The sequence below is a fragment of the Anoplolepis gracilipes genome, chromosome 6 (assembly GCF_047496725.1).
Source record: "Anoplolepis gracilipes chromosome 6, ASM4749672v1, whole genome shotgun sequence".
NCBI classification, from domain to species: Eukaryota; Metazoa; Arthropoda; class Insecta; order Hymenoptera; family Formicidae; genus Anoplolepis; species Anoplolepis gracilipes.
Window position 1 is genome coordinate 1,016,435 of NC_132975.1, and position 18,310 is coordinate 1,034,744.

General features: G+C 36.3%; 1 protein-coding gene and 1 pseudogene across 4 annotated transcripts in view; both read left to right on the forward strand.

Annotated features, from left to right (window-relative positions):
* Magu (SPARC related modular calcium binding-like protein magu) overlaps positions 1–18,310 on the forward strand; it is a 249,434-nt gene that overhangs the window by 111,036 nt on the left and 120,088 nt on the right. The gene's annotated exons all lie outside the window — the stretch shown is intronic.
* On the forward strand, positions 13,453–16,014 carry LOC140667036 (uncharacterized; annotated as a pseudogene).

Here is an 18,310-nt window from a genome sequence, read left to right on the forward strand (position 1 = left end):
CAATGAAGTAGATGTATAAAAATTTTTTAAATATATATTTAAACGAATTTATATAAATAAAAGCTTACATGGTTTCATATAAAAAATAACAAAAAAATAAGATTTTTAATTTTTTTAATAGCGCACTTCAAAAATTCTAAAATATTCAGCACTTTTGTTTCTACAATTAAGAATTTTTTTCAAGATGTCACCTTTGTTAGAAAATAAAGAAAAATTATTTGAAATGTTAAAAAATTTTTTTTAGTTTGAATTTGTCGTCAATAAATTTAAAAAAAATTATATTAAAAATTGTATAGAAAAATTGTATAAAAGTGAGCTAATTTTTCTCTATAGATAGATAATGGTTTATTTGGATCCCCTTGGGGTTACCAACTCTTACATGTGTTTTCTGAGGAACACCAATCCCTTACAATCTTTTTCCTCCTCTCTTCTACATATACACATAATTATTTATTTACATTTTCTTATCATCAACATTCCACATTTCACCCTTTCCTCACATACCCCCTTCGTTTCTCGCCTCCTCCTACTACATACCCTCTTTCCCCTTTCCCTGCGTCCTTGGCCACATTCGTGGCCTTACAAACTTTTCATCTCTCCTTCATTCAGACCGCTCTCTCTCGTAACCTACTCTAATCCTCTTTCTCCCTCTCTCTCTCTCTCTTACTCTCTCACATCTCTCATATCCTCATTCTCCTATACCCCCCGCGCTCCCTTCATTTCCCACATCTAACCCTATCCTTTATACCCCTCTCTCCCTCTCCCTCCTCTCCCCCTCTTTTCCCCCCTCCTTCCCTTCCCCCCTTTCCCTTCCCCCCTCCCTCCCTTCCTTCCTCCCCTTCCCCCTCTCTCTCTCCCCTCCCTCCCTCCCCCCTCTCTCCTTCTCTCCCATACCTCACCAATTGCCTGACAAGTGTTTCCACCGCCCCTTACAATCTAACATCGTTTCTCTTGCCAGTCCCTCGTCTTTCTTCGTTTACCTTCTCCACTCTCACCCCCTCACACCTACTCTCACTCTCTCTCTCTTTTTCCCTTTCTCTCCTCTATCTCCCTCTCTCCTCTCACTCTCTTCTTCTGTTCCTCTTCTCAATTTCTCCATCTCCTTCTCTTCCTCTTTCCTCCCTTCTCTCCTCTTCCCCTCTCTCCTTCTTCCTCTTTCACCCATCTTGTCCCTCTTCCTCTCAACCCTCTTCTTCTTCTCTCTTCTTTCCTCTCCCTTCTTCCTTCATCACCCTCCTCTCTTCTCTCCTTTCTCCACGTTCCTTCTCCTTCCTCTCTGTCCTCGTCTGTCAACCTCTTGTCTTCTCTCCTTTCTCCTTCCTCCTCACTTGTATCCCTTCTCTCTGCCCCCTCAGTAGCCGCACGTAACCTCCACCTGTCATCGCCCACGTTTCTCTCCATCATAGTCCTCCTTCTTCCGCTTATTCCTCCCTTCACTCTGTCTTATCACCCTTACTCCACCATCCCTCCCTCCTCTTCTTCCTCCATTATACCTCTTCTTTTTTATCTTTCCTCTGCGCTCCTCCTCACTTGATTTCCCTTCTCTCTGCCTATCCGATACCCGCACCTAACCTCCACCTGTCACCGACTACCCACTCCTTACTCTTCTCACTCTTCTTGTTATTCCTCTTTATCCTTCTTCTCTCCCTGTTTTCCTGTTCCTTTTCTCTCATCTCTTACAATTCTTCCTTTCCTTATTCTTCTCTCTCCTCTTTCTCCCCTCCTCTCTTTTTGCCTTCTTCTTCTCCTCCTTACTCTCCCTCGCTGTTTCCGGCTCCTTACTACTCTTTTTCCTCCTTTCCCTCATCTTCTTCCGCACTCCACACCCTTGCTTTCTGTCTAATCGCAACGTGCACCTAACCTCCACCTGTCACTCTCATCACGTGCCGTACCATCTACTCTGTTCCTCTCTATCCGATCGATATATCGATCCGCCTCTTCCCGCATCGATCTATCCGCCTGTTTCTCCACGCCACGCCGCCCATACCGCCATCTGCTGGTCGCCATCCATACTCTTCTCTCCTTCCCTCGTCTCACCGCTCCACTCTCCTCTTCTCTGTACCGATCGTCTTCTGCCTTCCTCCTCTTTCACCTCTCTCCTCTTTCCTTCACTCGTCCTCTTTGCCCATCTTCTCATCTTCTCTTCCTCTTTCCTCTCTTTCCTTCCCCTCCGCTCTTTCTGACCTCCTCTTTGTCCTTCTTCCTTTTTCCACTGCCTATCCCAATCCTCTTCACTTCTCTCTTCCCGTCTCTCCTTCACTTCTCCGAATCTTCCACGTCATCTCTTCGCTGTCCACTTTTCATTCCCTTGTAACTCTCCTCTGGCTTTGTTTTTCTCATTCACTCTACTTCACCTTGTTACTATTGCCCTCCACTTTCTCCCTTGATCATCCTTTCCACTCACGGCCTTCCTATCCTTACCAATTCACCCAAAAATTCTCGGAGCTCACACATCATCCAACTTTTCCGTCCACCATTTTTTTTCTTCTTTATTTTTGTCTATAATTTCTCAAATTTTTATCCAATTGCTATTAGTTGAGAAAAAAAATTTTTTTAAACAGATTTTTTAGCCTGCTGATAGAAAGGAGAGGGAGGCTAAAAACCTTGTTAGAAATTTTTTTTCAGAGAGACTCTCATTATTTGGAAGGAAAAATATTTTCACCATCTTATATCTGATTACAGCCTTTAAAAGAAAAAAATCTGTTAGATGTTTTATTCGTAATAAAGACGAACACTTTGCTGTTATGTCCAACAAAAAAATCAGAGAAAAACTGTGCCAACAGTGCACATATATGTTATCTCGCAAGCAGTATTAAACAAAATATCAATGGATATCAGACTCTGCCACATTAAATCATATACATGATGTAAGGATTCATACGTATAAAAACTTTTCGAAACTGATAGATGTGATTATAGATAAGACTGGTATCAAAACATTGAAAGAAATATTCGCATTCACACACACATAGGTCAAAGAAGATTAGAAAAAACTATGGAAAATATATGGTGCGTGCCTAAGTTAGAAAGAAAAGATAGGTAAAATTGGTCGATGTTTGCATAAGAAGTAAATTATACATGTATTCTTATATATTATAGTTTTTGAGTTGCTGAATACGATGATACTAGTTTTATTTGTCTAAGTCCATGGAAAATGGTTATAAAATTTGTCTTAAAGAGGTTTTGGCTTCTTTAAAATGAATTTGAATTATTCTTATTTGGCTTTAGATAAATAAAACTGATACTATCATATTTAGCAGTTGAAAAATTATAAGAATACATGTATAACTAACATTACATTTCTTAGGCAAAAATCAACCTATGACACCATCCTTTGATGTTAGTAAAACAAACAGTATAAAAGAATTTGTCTTTAAAGCTAATAACAGTAAATGTTTTACACTCGTTAAAACTCACTTATTATTAGTTGTTCAGCAGACGAAATAATGGATTGTTTGAACTGAATATGGAAATGTTAATATTAAGCTACTGTGTACAGTCTCTGATAAGTCAAATATTGTCACTATAAAGATTGGCATGAACATCTGGCACATAAAAACAAATGTCATTGTTGCTCGACTACTTTGTATTCGTTCAATAAGGACAAGTGGAAATAAATTCTGTTCAGAATTTATTCGGTGTAAACAACATCGTAAATTTGTAAATAACATCGTAAATACAGCTAAAGGAGTGAATAATAAAATTTACAGATTAAGGAAGGCAAAGAAGCTTAGTATCAAATGAGATTATTATGCAAATATTTGTGAATCTATGGAAAATAAACCAATTGGCAAATTACGTTACTTTGTCCTTTTCAAAGATGACTATTCAAGATTTTGTTACGTTTTTTTTATATATAAATCTGCAGAATATTGAAACATATCTTATTAAGGCAAAACCAACAGGTTACATCATAAAAATCTTTTGTATAATGAAAGAGCAGAATTTGTTAATAATACTATAAAAAAGATTCATAGTACTATAAAAGTCAATAATACTATAAAAAAGATTTTTAGTAGAAAAGGCATCAAGACCATAATGCTATATACGCTTGAACAAAACGGGGGAATGGTAGAGAGTGCACAATTGATGTTGCAAGCAACTAATTTTCCACAAGGCCTATGAGCAGAAGCAATAAATATTGTGTGTTATCAAACGTACCATTGTCAATTGATTGAGAGAAAGCATTCATTGAATTATGGTTTTAAAAGAGATCATGACAAAGTCTTCTTTCTAAGTATTTAAATCTTCGTATTATATATACATATTGAAACAAAAACGACAAAAATGGTCTCTAAATAGACAACAAAGTAATTTTAATAGATTATTGTGATGAAAAAAATGATTATAATGTGCTTATTAAAAACAAAGCAATTACATCGTACAATGTGATATTCGAATCTAATAAGCAATATGACTACTGATATAATTAATATATAGAGTATTTCAATAAAGGTGGGCAATCTTTTGTGAGCATGTAGAGCAGATAAAAATAACTCCATAAAATCGTATAAAATTTTTTTCTACAATGCATTTCTACCAAAATATTTGTCTCTAAAGTTTAAATTTGAGAATCATTTTTCTTAAATAATTTTTATATTACTTATCTAAAAACTTAATATAACAAAGTTTTAGCGTTTTAAAAGCTCCATCAGATAGACTTTACATGTTATTTTAAATGTTCAAAATGTTCTTCATTATTTGCTACACAATAATGAAGATGATTCTCAAATTCTAAGCGAACATTTTTAAAGATATTTGCTGAAATGGCTCTACATTCCTGTACAATTCTTCGCAAATAATTCATATGTTCTACTAATGTTTTATAAACAACAGATTTAGAGTGTGTTGTATATACGGCTTCTTAATAGAGAAATGAAGATCTATAGTCTAATCTAGAGCTGTATTTATTGATACAAAAGTTGTTAGAATAAAATCCACATTGTTGCTAATGCGCGGGATCTCTCTCTCATTAAAGTCGATAATACAGATAGATACGTCGATACAAATGCAGCGCCGGAAGCAGAGTGCGTTCATATATACAACAATTCTTCCCTCCTTTGGGATTGATTGCTGCTCTCGATGGAGCACTCCTGGTGAATATCGTTGCGGTAGACGTCGAGTGCGCGTTGATCTACGTAATGGCGGCGAACTTTCAGATTGTTGAGAGGAGCCTCGCTCTGCTAATGATGCTGCAGGTCTTGCTGGACTTCTCGATCGTTCTAAAGTTGACGGTGTGAGGGTTCCCGATTGATTCGGAGTCGAAGGTGCCGTCGTAAATGTAGTTGAGTCATCTATTAAAAGGTCTTCATAGAAATGAATCTTCCGAAGATAGTTTGGCGTTTTGTTGTCATTTTTGAATTGGTTTGTTGTCCATAGGCTGTGATACTATTTCATCTCCCAGGAATGCTCTTATTTGATCAACGTGTCGTTTAAAACGCTTATTCTGGTAATCAATCTCGTAATGAAGGTCTCCTAATCGTGTGACAATTCTTCCTACCACCCACTTGTCCATGCGAGGGTTACCCGAGAGGAAGTAGATTGTTTGTTTCGGTTTAAAAGTGCGAAATGATGTGATGAATTTAGCTTGTTGCTTTTCAGTGACCTTCGTATCTACATTGTCAGGCCGGAAAAGGTCAATTCTCATGCGTATATTTCGTCCCAGGAAAAGTAGTGCAGGTGGCTGACCTGTTATTGAATGCGGAGCCTTCCGATATTGACGTAGAAATTCATTTATGTTCTGCTGCAATGATCCTCTTGTTGTGAACATCGCATTGAGTACATCTTTAGTTGTCTGAACGTAACGGGGAACGTCCGAAATGGCCACGTTCGGATTGGACACCACCAATCATATCGACCGATGCTTAAGGTCACCAGCAACGATTAGCCAATCAGAGAGTACTATTTTGAATTGGCCAATCAGATACGTGGCCCTTTTATACTCACTCAACGTAACGTTCTGCCTGGCCATTCGTTGTCGGGTGATATGGTGCTGTTAGTTTATGATATTTAACACCACTGTTCTGTAGGAATGTCTTGAACTCCGTAGCTGTGAACTGTGGTCTATTGTCAGATACAATGGTGATTGGTATCCCGTAAGATGCAAATAAGTCGTCTAAAATTGTGATTGTTGCCGCAGTAGTTGTTGAATTGGTGACTTTTACTTCAATCCATTCACTGTAGGCGTCAACTATAATAAGTAGCATTATGCCTGCTACTAGGCCTAATCAATATGTGTGCGTTGCCAAAGGCCTTTTGAATATTCCCAATAGTGCTCACGGAATTTCGGTGGAGTACGTGTTTGGCACAATTATGACATGATTTAGCAATGCGCTCGATATCTGCAGTAATACCTGGCCAATATACGAAGGAACGTGCAAAACCCTTCATCTTGATAATTCCCACATGTGCTGCATGTAGATCGTTGAGTATTGATTGCCGTAATGACTCTGGTATTACAACTCGGTGCTCGAACAATAAACAATTGGCTGCTAATGTGTAGTTTACTTCTGGGGTCTTGTAATTCGCGCTAGCTAAGCTCTGACCTGTTTCCAATAATTGAAGAATTTTTCTCAAATGTAGATCTTTCCGTGTTTCTTGAGCAATGTATTCGGCACGAACCGGAAGTTGCTTTATTTGACAGAAGACAAATTCATCGAACTCATCAGGAATTTTCTCTTCCTCCTTTGTAGTCGTGATTTTGTAGATAGTCGTCGTTGTTGGTAATGATGCGCGGGAACAGTAGTCTGCATTTGCGTTCGCTTTTGTTGGTTTGAATACTACATAATCAAAATGGGCGAGGGAATCAGCGTAATTTGCCATGCGACTAATGTATAATACAGGAAGTGATTTTTCCGGATGTAAAATTTGCATAAGTGGCTTATGATCTGAAATTAGAGTGAAATGACGAGCATATAAGTAATAAAAAAATTTTTGCACAGCCCAGACTATAGCTAATGCCTCCTTATCAATTTGCAGATATCGTTGTTCTGGATTACTTAATGTACGACTAGCATAAGCAATAGGACGCTTCTCTCCATTATTTAATTTGTGTGACAAGACTGCACCCAATCCTGTTTTACTAGCGTCAGTTGTTAGTAATAATGGAAATGATGGATCGTATGGCATGAGAACTTGTGGCGAAATTAAATGTTTCTAATATCCGTATATACTTTTTCAACATCTTTCGTCCATGTGAAGGATTCATTAAAGAGCATATCTCGCAGCGGGCGATCCTTAGTTGAGAGATCTAAAATAAATGACCTGTAGTAAGTAGCTTTACTCAAGAATAGTTGCAGTTCCTCTCGTGTAGAAGATTTTGGTGCGTCACGAATTGCCGCAATATGTTTCTCTGATTTATGTACACCTTGGCTATCAATTTTGTATCCTAAGAATTCTACTTTGGATGTAGCAAAAATACATTTAGAACGATTTAGTCGTAGAACATATGATCTCATCCGTTCCAGAATTGCGTCAAGAATTGTTAAGAGATTATCGACTCCGTCTGCAAATATAAGTACATCATCGAAAAAATTCAGTACATTTGGAAGATCTTGAAGAACAGATTCCATCGTCGTTGCCATATTGCAAGTATGCTTGCTGCTCCATAAACTGCACGTTTAGGTCGAATTAGTCCATGAGTCGGCGTGTTGAGTGTTAAAGCATAACTAAATTCTTCATCAACGGGTAAGTGTGTATAGGCATCTGTAATATCTAAATGACAAAAGAGATTAGCACCTTTCATTCGATTAAACAAATGTTCGGCTCTTGGAATTGGATACTCATCTATGACAATGCGAGGATTTAACGTTGGCTTATAATTTCCAGTAATACGTATCTCGCTATTCTCTTTTGTTACTACATGTGTTGTTGATGCCCATTCCGAATGCTCTACCTTCTCATAGAAACCCGATGCAATCTTAGCGTCAATCTCTTTAGCGTATGCTTCTCGTAACGCTAATAGTACTTCTCGTGCCCTAACAAAAACGGGTGTTGCTCCTGATTTGAATTGTATAGTAGCTGGCGGTCCTTTGTTCACCGGGTATATTACTAAAAACATCTTCGTAGCGGCCCAGTAATTGATTAAGCTACTTCTTCTGCTCAGTTGATAAGCATAATATAGTGGAAGTTATGGTGTGTACTTTGTTGGATATCAAGAATAATTCAGCAAAATTTATATCCTTAATAAAATGTATAATCCATTCGCGTCCAAGGAGTGTGTCCCGATCCTCATCTCTACTACGTAAAGATTTATTCTTCATGTTGTCGAACCAATTGTGACATTGACTACAATGAGGCCGATACAATTAATGGGGTGACCTGTGTAACTTGTAAATTGTCGCTTAGTACTTTGTAATACAAAATTAGGTTTAATTGTAGATAATCTTTTCTTACTAATAATACTACATAGTGCACCGGTATCTAATTCCATAGATATATTATGGCCATCAATCTGTACATTGAGCATTTGCTTGTCCAATGGATTAATCGTATTTATTTCAGATACTTTACTAAATTGTTGTAAGGAGTCAATTAATTCTGCTGACTGTGTTGTCGTATTTACTTGCTCTGTCACTAATACTGTATCTGTATAATAACTGTATCTGCTTTTCTTTGCTCTGCAGACTTTGGCAGTATGTCCTTGTTTATCACAGTTATAACATTTAGCTTAACGGAATTGACACTGATCGCGCATATGTAGTTCTCCACATTCATTACAAGAGCGACATTTATCTGAATTATTTTGTTTGTCCTTTCGCGACGTACCTCGAAATCGTTGTGAGCTTTGCCCGCGTGATTGCGATCTCAAATATGAAGCCTTTTTATTATACTTCATTTTTTATGGAACAATTCCCAATTTATGCGTTTGTTCTGATATATCCGTTGGTCCAGTAATTTCAACTTCATCAGCAGTGTAGCGTGTTGCTTCCAGTGTATATGCAACCTCACATGCCTCAGTGAATGTCGTTGGTTTCTTAGCAATAATCTCGTCGCACATCTCTCGAGATTCAAGTCCGTGTAACAGTTGCTCGATTAACATTCTGTCAAGGAATTTGCCATACTCATAATGGGCAGAAGTCTGCTTAAAATGTAATACAAAATCAGCAATAGTTTCTTTTTTCTGCTGAGTAATATGTCTAAATTTAATACTTTCAGCATATTTATTTTTAGTACGATCGAAATGATTAGTGAGTGTCGATTTTATTTCATCGTATGTTAGATCTTCTGGTTTACGTGGACAGACCAGAAATTTGAGTGCGTTATTTAATTCTGCGCCCATATGCACTCGAGCATAACTATCGTATAGTTCCTTTGAAATTTTACTTAACTGCAGTCTCCAATCAAAGCGTTTGAAGTAATCCTCGACTGTTGTTCCTTCGGACGATCGGTATTCTGCCATAGAAAAAGTGGGCGGCTTCGTCGATCCTATCAAATTTGCTGAAGCAGCTACATTTGTTGCTTATGTTTGAAGAGCACTAGCAATCATATTGCTAAGAGCTTGTAAGAGTTTAGGTGGAACTTCCATCCTTACAATAACTTATATGAGTCTGCGTTGATTATGTAAGTCGTCACTTAACCTTACTCCTATTCCTTCCTTCAAGTCAAATAGTTCTTTTTTAGTTAGTCTTTAACGGTCAAGAATAATAACGGTTTTCTTTTGTATATACTAAAAATAAATTCGGTAAATGTTGACATTAGTGGACCCAGCCCCGATCATCTTGACATATGTTGTCAAGGTCACCCTCCTGAGTGACCTTTACAAGGTTTTAGCCGTCGCTCGTTTTTTATTAAAAAGTTATTAACAAAAAAAGTATAGAAAATATAGCAGCTATTTTGAATATTAAGAGGCATAAACGAGTAATATTGATATAAAACTGATACATATATGAACAAAAATAAATTTGGAGCACTGAATCGTTGCTATATAGAAGTTTTTTATTATAAATACAAAATTTTCTTTACTTTAATCACAAACACAAAGAATTAAATACAATTATTTTCATCACACACACGCAAACGCACACACACGCGCGCGCGCGCGGGAAGGATGCAAAGGGGGCCTCCGGCCCTCCCCCTTCCGCACCCACTTTGTCCACCTCGTTTCGCGTAGAAAGTTGCAAACCCAAGTGAACTTTGTTTTGTCTTGCAACGTACATTGAATGTACGTTGCAAGACAAAACAAAGTTCACTTGGGTTTGCAACTTTCTACGCGAAACGAGGTGGACAAAGTGGGTGCGGAAGGGGGAGGGCCGGAGGCCGCCCTTGCACCTCGCCCCCGTATATGTGTGTGTGTGTGTGTGTATGTTATGCAAATATTCCCTCGCTCATATTTATATTCTTCCATGTGAATAAAAATGAAAATTATTGGTACTATTGCACATGTATGTAGGAAAATTATATTATTTAAAAAATGTTTTATCTCTAAATATAAATCACGATATGGTCTCACTGACAATCTTAATATTCAAAATAGCTGCTATATTTTCTATACTTTTTTTTGTTAATTACTTTTTAATAAATAACGAGTGACGGCTAAAACCTTCTGAAGGTCAGTCAGGAGGGTGACCTTGACAACATATGTCAAGGTCAAGATGATCGGGGCTGAGTCCGCTAATGTCAACATTTACATAAATTCTTTATATGTATACATATATTAAAAAAAATTGTCTTAAATATTATTTAATGCCCATACATATCCTGATATAGGGTGGATTTTAATCCATCCAGTCGAATATCTCGAAAACCAAGCCCGAGAGAGAAAAATGTTTCAGATAAAAGTTGTATGGTTTCGAGGGGGCCATAAGATGATACCATTGGTTTGACCTTGAAAAGTCATTTGAAGGTCACGTGAAGGTCACTTCAAGTATTTTAAATGGAACACCCTATATATTTTTACTTATTTTTGTAGCTCATCTCGAGAGCTTTCCAAAACACTTACGACAAAGTATTTTTTCATTAAACACTTTTCGAGTTATAAGGCTTCAAAATATCAATATTTACTCATAAAATACAAGATATCTCGTAAAATATTCATTTTTCGGTTATCTTACTCTAATACTTTTATGCACAGAATAACGAGACAAATCAATTGGCGTAATTAAAACACATAATTATGTTAAAGTAAAAATGTGTAACTGCTAGTTGCAAATTTAGATTTTTTCTTAAAGATAATTATGTGTTTTTTTTACACCAATTGATTCGTCTCATTATTCTGTGCATAAAAGTATTAGGGTAAGATAATCGAGAAATGAATATTTTACAAGATATCTTGTTTTTTATGTCAAAATATTGCAACTTTGAAGCCTTATAACTCAAAAAATACTTAATGAAAAATACTTTGTCATAAATGTTTTGGAAAGCGCTCGAGATGAGCTACAAGAATATGTAAAAATATATAGGGTGTTCCATTTAAAAAACTTGAAGTGACCTTTAAATGACTTTTCAAGGTCAAACCAATGGTACCATCTTATGGCCCCCTCGAAACCATACAACTTTTGTTTGAAACATTTTTCTCTCCCGGGCTTGATTTTCAAGATATTCGACTAGATGGATTAAAATAGTCCACCCTGTATATATATAATAATAAAATAACATACAAAAATTGTTAGAATAAAATCCACATTGTTGCTAATATACGGGATCTCTCCCTCATTGAAATCGATAATACAGATAGATATGTCGATATAAATGCAGCACTGGAAGCAGAGTGCGCTTATACACAACAAAGTATCCCTACAGAAAAAAGTCCAGAGGAGTTAAATCCGGAGATCTTGATGACCACTCGAGCGGAGATACCAAATAAAATAAATAAATTTACTTTAAATTGTATCTTTGCATCTAAAATTTTTTTTCTGATTTTTATGAAATTTTTAAACTGAAACTTTCTAGTACAATTTCTCGAAAAATATTCACTCAAATTTAGAAAAACAAACGCGGTTATACAGAGAATCAAAAGATTTTTTAAATGATGTGCCACTTAACCCCTATTGCCATTTAAGATTTTTGAACGGGTAGCTACCCCAGAAAATACTCGTAACCACCCAATTAAATTCAATTTCGATATTGCGCGCGGAATTACGAAGATTTTCTGTCATTGCGAAGATGTTCTAATACCGAAATTTATTAACCGCACATGAAGGAGATAAATTTATAAAATTATTTTAATAACAATAAATTACTACACAACAATAACTTAACAATAAATTAAATACATAATTTATCAATATTTTAATGCCGATAATTAAATTTAGTGCACTTTTAATATGCGACGTGCCTGAGCGCGCGAAGTTTTGTCATGCTAATTGGTCAACTTTAAACTCTTACCATTTGAAAACTATTGTAGCCTCGACATTTTGGTATTAGGATTTCGTCTTCAAATGACCTCAGGAATCCACCATTAACAGGTGATTCGGTAGGTCTGAGACACCCTGTATATATGTATAGGATGTTTTATTTTAAGTGATATGGTTGATTATCTTGCGAATAGATGATTTTATTGAAAAATGTTTCAGACAAAAGTTGCATGGTTTGAAGGGGGACACATGATGGAAATGTGGATTTGACCTTGAGTGACCTTGTCAAAATCAGGTCAAAGTCATTAATATTTTTTTAAATAAAAATCTCTATTTTTTATGACAGATTCTTGTAGCTTATCTCGAGAGTTTTCCGAAACACTATAATAAAGTTACGTTTCATTGAGTACTTTTCGAGTTATGGAGCTTGAAAGTTGTAATATTTTGACATAAAATACAAGATATCTCGTAAAATATTCATTTTTCGATTATCTTACCCTAATACTTTTATGCACAAAATAATGAGACGAATCAATTGGTGTAAAGAAAACACATAATTATGTTAAAGTAAAAATGTGTAACTGTTAGTTGCAAATTCAGATTTTTATTTTAACATAATTATGTGTTTTAATTATGCCAATTGATTCGTCTCGTTATTCTGTGCATAAAAATATTAGAGTAAGATAATCGAAAAATGAATATTTTATGAGATATCTTGTATTTTATGTCAAAATATTGCAACTTTCAAGCTCCATAACTCGGAAAGTACTCAATAAAGATAATCGACCATATTAAAATGAAACACCCTGTATATATATATATTGAGTCAGGAATACGATATTTTAAAGAAAAAAGACTGTTTTGAATCACCCTGTATATACAGGGTGTCCGGTAATAATCGTCTCACCGCTCATACACAGGTAGAGCAGGTCAAACTGAGTAGAAAAGTCCTCTACCATTTTTCGATTTTCGAAATAATTATCGAGAAATTAATTAAAAAAGATGGGCGAATCCGCGCGAGTAAAGCGCGCGCGGCGAGAAGGCCGTCCACAGACTTCTATATAATACTAGACTGCTAACTCCCTAGATTTTGTTTATATAAAGTATCCTCGAATTTTATGTACTAATAATGCGTTCGGGGAGATACTATTAACGCTAAGGTGACCCTTTCTGCGTATGCGCTGACATGTGCCGACGCCATTATGATCAGTACATGTTCTTCTAACCTGCTTTCGGTCTCTATTTCATGTCAGAACACATGTCGTGTTAGTAAAAAAGTAAGAAATATAAATATTAAATTATAAGATACAAATGTGCAGTTATTTTATATCTATTATATAAACTTGTTTATCATACTTAGTATGTATATATATGCGTGCAACACGCGCCTTCACAGCGCATACGCAGAAAGGAATGTCATACATACTTGTTTGTACATAAAATTAGAGCTGCCTTATACATAAGGAGTTAACAGTCTAGTATTATATAGAAGTCTGTGAGGCCGTCCCACCGTTACGCGGTTACTAGGCGCGCTATTCATACGCATCCATTTCCAGTCATAGACCGTTCCTCCTATCATTCAATGAGCGCCTAGTAACCGCGTAGCAGTAGGATGGACCTTCTCGCCGCACGCTTGTACTCGCCCAGATTTGTCAATCTTTGTTAATTAATTTCTCGATAATCATTTCAAAAATCGAAAAATGGTAGAGGATTTTTCTACTTTGATTTGCTCTACCAGTATATGAGCGGTGAGGCGATAATTACCGGACACCCTGTATATAATAAGTATATATATATATATATATATATATATATATATGTGGGAACAGAGGGTCGGCAAATACCGACCGGGATGATCGAGCAGACTTACAGATCGACCAAAGGGCTGGATATGAAAAGAGAGAGAGATCAGCGACAAGGAGTCGAGAGGCATGAGAGTTGAGAGTGTTACTGCTTATTATTAACAAATTTTCTTTTGTATTTCAACCTAAAAATATATACTTTATTCATCATACAAATTAGAGGAATATTTTATTCAAATAAAAATTCCCACAAATATTGGGGGCCCCTCCGGGATCTGAAACACAACAAAAAACGAGAAAAAGTGTAAGGACGAATCGACACAAAACAATAAGAGGTTACGTATAAAGTAAACGACGACGACCAACGACGAAAGATTTGGTATAGGATTTTACTGTACGGTAACACTTATTGAGAGGTAAGACAGTAGCGATAAGAAAATGGAAAGACTTGAGCAAATTAAAGTAGTAGCGAATAACCTCAAAACGGGCTCTGCAAAGGCCGTGAGAACTACACAAAATTATTTTTGAGCAAGACGGTGATAGAGGCAACAGAAAAAGACTTCGACAGTTCAATGATTTTCCATTTGTAGCTGGATCAAATGAATTCAAATCGAAAGCATCATCTTTAGAAATGCAACTTGGATGGGGCGATTTGGTTTCGGCGTGCAATATTCTAGCGGTCGATTATAATGGAACGAAAAGGGAATTGACTCAACGATTAATAAACTATCTATTAGATTTGAATAAACTTAACGAAGCGAGCAAAGCTAACAAAGAAGACGATGAACACGATGATTCAGAAGAAAATGAAGAAGACGTAAATCAAGAAGGAACTAATGACGATGAAGATGATGAAGACGATAAAAATGATGAAGATGACGAAGACGAAGAAGTTGACAGACGTACAAAGGTAAGAAAAAAGAAAAGATCGAGTGCTAAATTCACTATAATGTTTAGGGACGTAGAGGACTCGATTCGATATTTTGACGGAGATGAAAAATATCCAGTCGAGCAATGGATAGAAGATATAAAGGAATCAGCTGAACTGTATGGCTGGTCAGACATTCAGAAGTTGGTGTTTGCGAAGAAATCATTGAGGGACTTGGCGAAGCTTTTTATTCAAGGCGAAAGAAGTATAACGACATGGAAGAAATTAAAGAAAGCACTCAAAGACGAATTTAGCGACACCATACTCAGTGTCGAACTTCATCAATTACTGAGCAAAAGAAGAATAAAAAAGAGTGAATCGGTACAAGCTTACTTTTTAGCTATGAAGAAAATAGCTGCAAGAGGACAGATAGAAGATGAAGCATTATTTCACTATATTATTGAAGGAATAGATGACAAAGTAGCAAGTAAAAGCATATTATACGACGCGAAAATATGAAGCAGTTGAAGGAGAAATTGAAGATATACGAGAAGATGAGAATGACGACAGTACATTCGAATAAATTTAATCCAGTACGGACCAAGGCTGAAAATAAGAAGATCAAAGATGATATTCGTTGTTACAATTGCGGCACAACGGGACATAAATCAACGGATTGTGCCTCAAAGAATAAAGGCACTAAGTGTTTTAATTGCAATGAATTTGGTCACAAAGCCATTGAGTGCAAGAAAGAGAAGACTAGACAAAAGAAAGAAGAAGAGGGAGTGAAAAAAGCCGAACCAGTAAACAGAGTGAACGCACTCAAGAGCATGTATAAAACAATTGAAATTAGAAACAAGGAGTTAAATGCTTTGATCGACACTGGGAGTCAATTTAATATAGTCAATGAAAGTACATACAAGAAGATCGGACGTCCGACATTGTCTGAAACTAAACTACGTTTCTCAGGTTTTAGAAGAAACGAAATACAAGCGTTAGGATACTTTGAAGATGTAATGGTAATAGATGGCAACGATTTTTGTATGTAAACATATATGTAGTGACTAATGACGCCATGGTCATGGACGTCGTGGTAGGGAGCGAGCTACTATCTCAAGCGGAAGTTAGAATTAACCAAGACGGTATTTCTATCAAGAAGATATCAGAGGAAATTATTCTCTCACCGAGTTACCAAATCAATATTATTGCCCCAGAAGTTGATCATGTTAATTTAAAAAAAAAGAAAGGACGTTGAAAATATGCTGGAGCAGTATGAACCAAAGAAGATAAAGGATACCAACATTCAAATGACGATTAATGTAAATGACACTCGAAGAATTTTTGCAAGGCATAGATGTTTACCATTCCCGGAAAGAAAGATAGTAGAAACACAAGTTAAGCAATGGATAGAAGAAGAAGTTGTTGAACCCTGTTCATCTGAATATGCCAGTCAAAGTCATAGTAGTGAAGAAGAAAGATGGAACGCCAAGGGTATGTGTGAATTATTGAGCAGTAAACAGAGTGATATTTAAAGATCGATATCCACTTCCATTGATGGATGATGTTTTGGATAGGTTACAAGAGGTTCAAATTTTCAGCACACTAGACCTGAAGAATGCATTTTTCCACGTCTCCGTCGATGAAACCAGCCGAAAATACACGTCATTTGTAATCCACAACGGTCAGTATCAGTTCCTCAAAGTACCATTTGGACTCTGTAACTCGCCCGTTGTATTTCAGCGATTTGTTAATGAAATTTTTAAGAATATGTCAGTAAGTGGCATAGTATTGCTATACGTAGATGATTTAATAATGCCAGTGGCCAACGAAGAAGAAGCGGTTTCCAGACTTGAATTAGTATTGAAGCAAGCACGAGACTACGGATTGGAGATTAACAAGAAAAAGTGTAAGCTGTTGCAAAGACGTGTTGAGTTTCTTGGTCACGTGATTGAAAATGGAAAACTATATCCGGCATCAGACAAAGCAAAAGCTGTAACAAAATTTCCTAAAGAATGGTAAAACAAATGCAGAGTTATCTTGGACTCACAGGATATTTTAGGAAAATTTATTTAAAAATTATTCCTAATTATGCAAAGATTGCGAAACCTCTGAGTGATCTATTAAAGAAAGGGTCATCGTTTAAATTTGGAGAAAAGGAAAAAGATGCATTCACTAAATTGAAAATATATCTTACCAATGAACCAGTACTCAACATCTTTTATCAAGAATATGAAACCAAAGTCCACACAGATGTCAATCAGGACGGCTATGGAGCCGTATTACTTCAAAGATCTCCAATAGACAGTCAACTGCATCCTGTATATTTTATAAGCCGAAAAACAACTGACGCAGAAAGAAGATATTCCAGTTACCAACTCGAGGTTTTAGCCGTAGCAGCTTTAAAAAAATTTCGTGTTTACCTGTTAGGTCAAAACATTAGGATAGTAACAGATTGCTCTGCTTTTCAGCAAACGATGAACAAAAAGGATTTGACTCCACGAGTAGTAAGATGGGCCTTGCTTCTGGAGGATTTCTCGTACATAATTGAACATCGCTCTGGATCCAGGATAAAGCATGTACACGCACTCAGTCGCAAGCCAGTAATGATAGTGGATTCAGGTAATATTATATCAATGATCAAGAGAGCACAAGACAAAGACAAAAATGTGCAAGCTATTAGAAAGTCTTTAGAAGAAGGAACGCATAGAGATTTCAGACTCCGAAATGGATTGGTTTACAAATACAATGACGGATATGAGTTACTAGTAGTTCCAAAGTCGATGCAGAATGAAGTTATAAGAAACTCTCATGAAAGAGGACACTATGCAGTAAAACGAACTGAGGATAATATTAAACAGAAGTTTTATATTCCAAATTTACGAACTGAAATTGAGAAATGCATCGCAAATTGTTTAAAATGTATCTTAATTAACAAGAAGACCGAAAAGCAAGAAGATTTCTTACATCCTTTATCCAAAGAAGATATACCTTTTCATACATACCATGTTGACCATCTTGGCCCTCTAGAATCAACAGCCAAGAACTACAAGCATATTTTTGCAATTATAGATTCTTTCACCAAATTTGTTTGGTTATATCCAACTAAGAGCACTACCTCGCAAGAAGTTATACATCTGGAATTATAGAAAAGCACATTCGGAAATCCCAGATGGATCATCTCAGATCGTGGAACTGCTTTCACTTCAAAGAAATTCGAAGAATATTGCTACAAGGAAGACATTCGACATGCAAAGATCACTGTAGGTTTACCCCGAGCTAATGGCCAAATAGAACGAATAAATCGTACATCTATACAGATTTTGGCTAAAATGTCATTAAAAGAACCG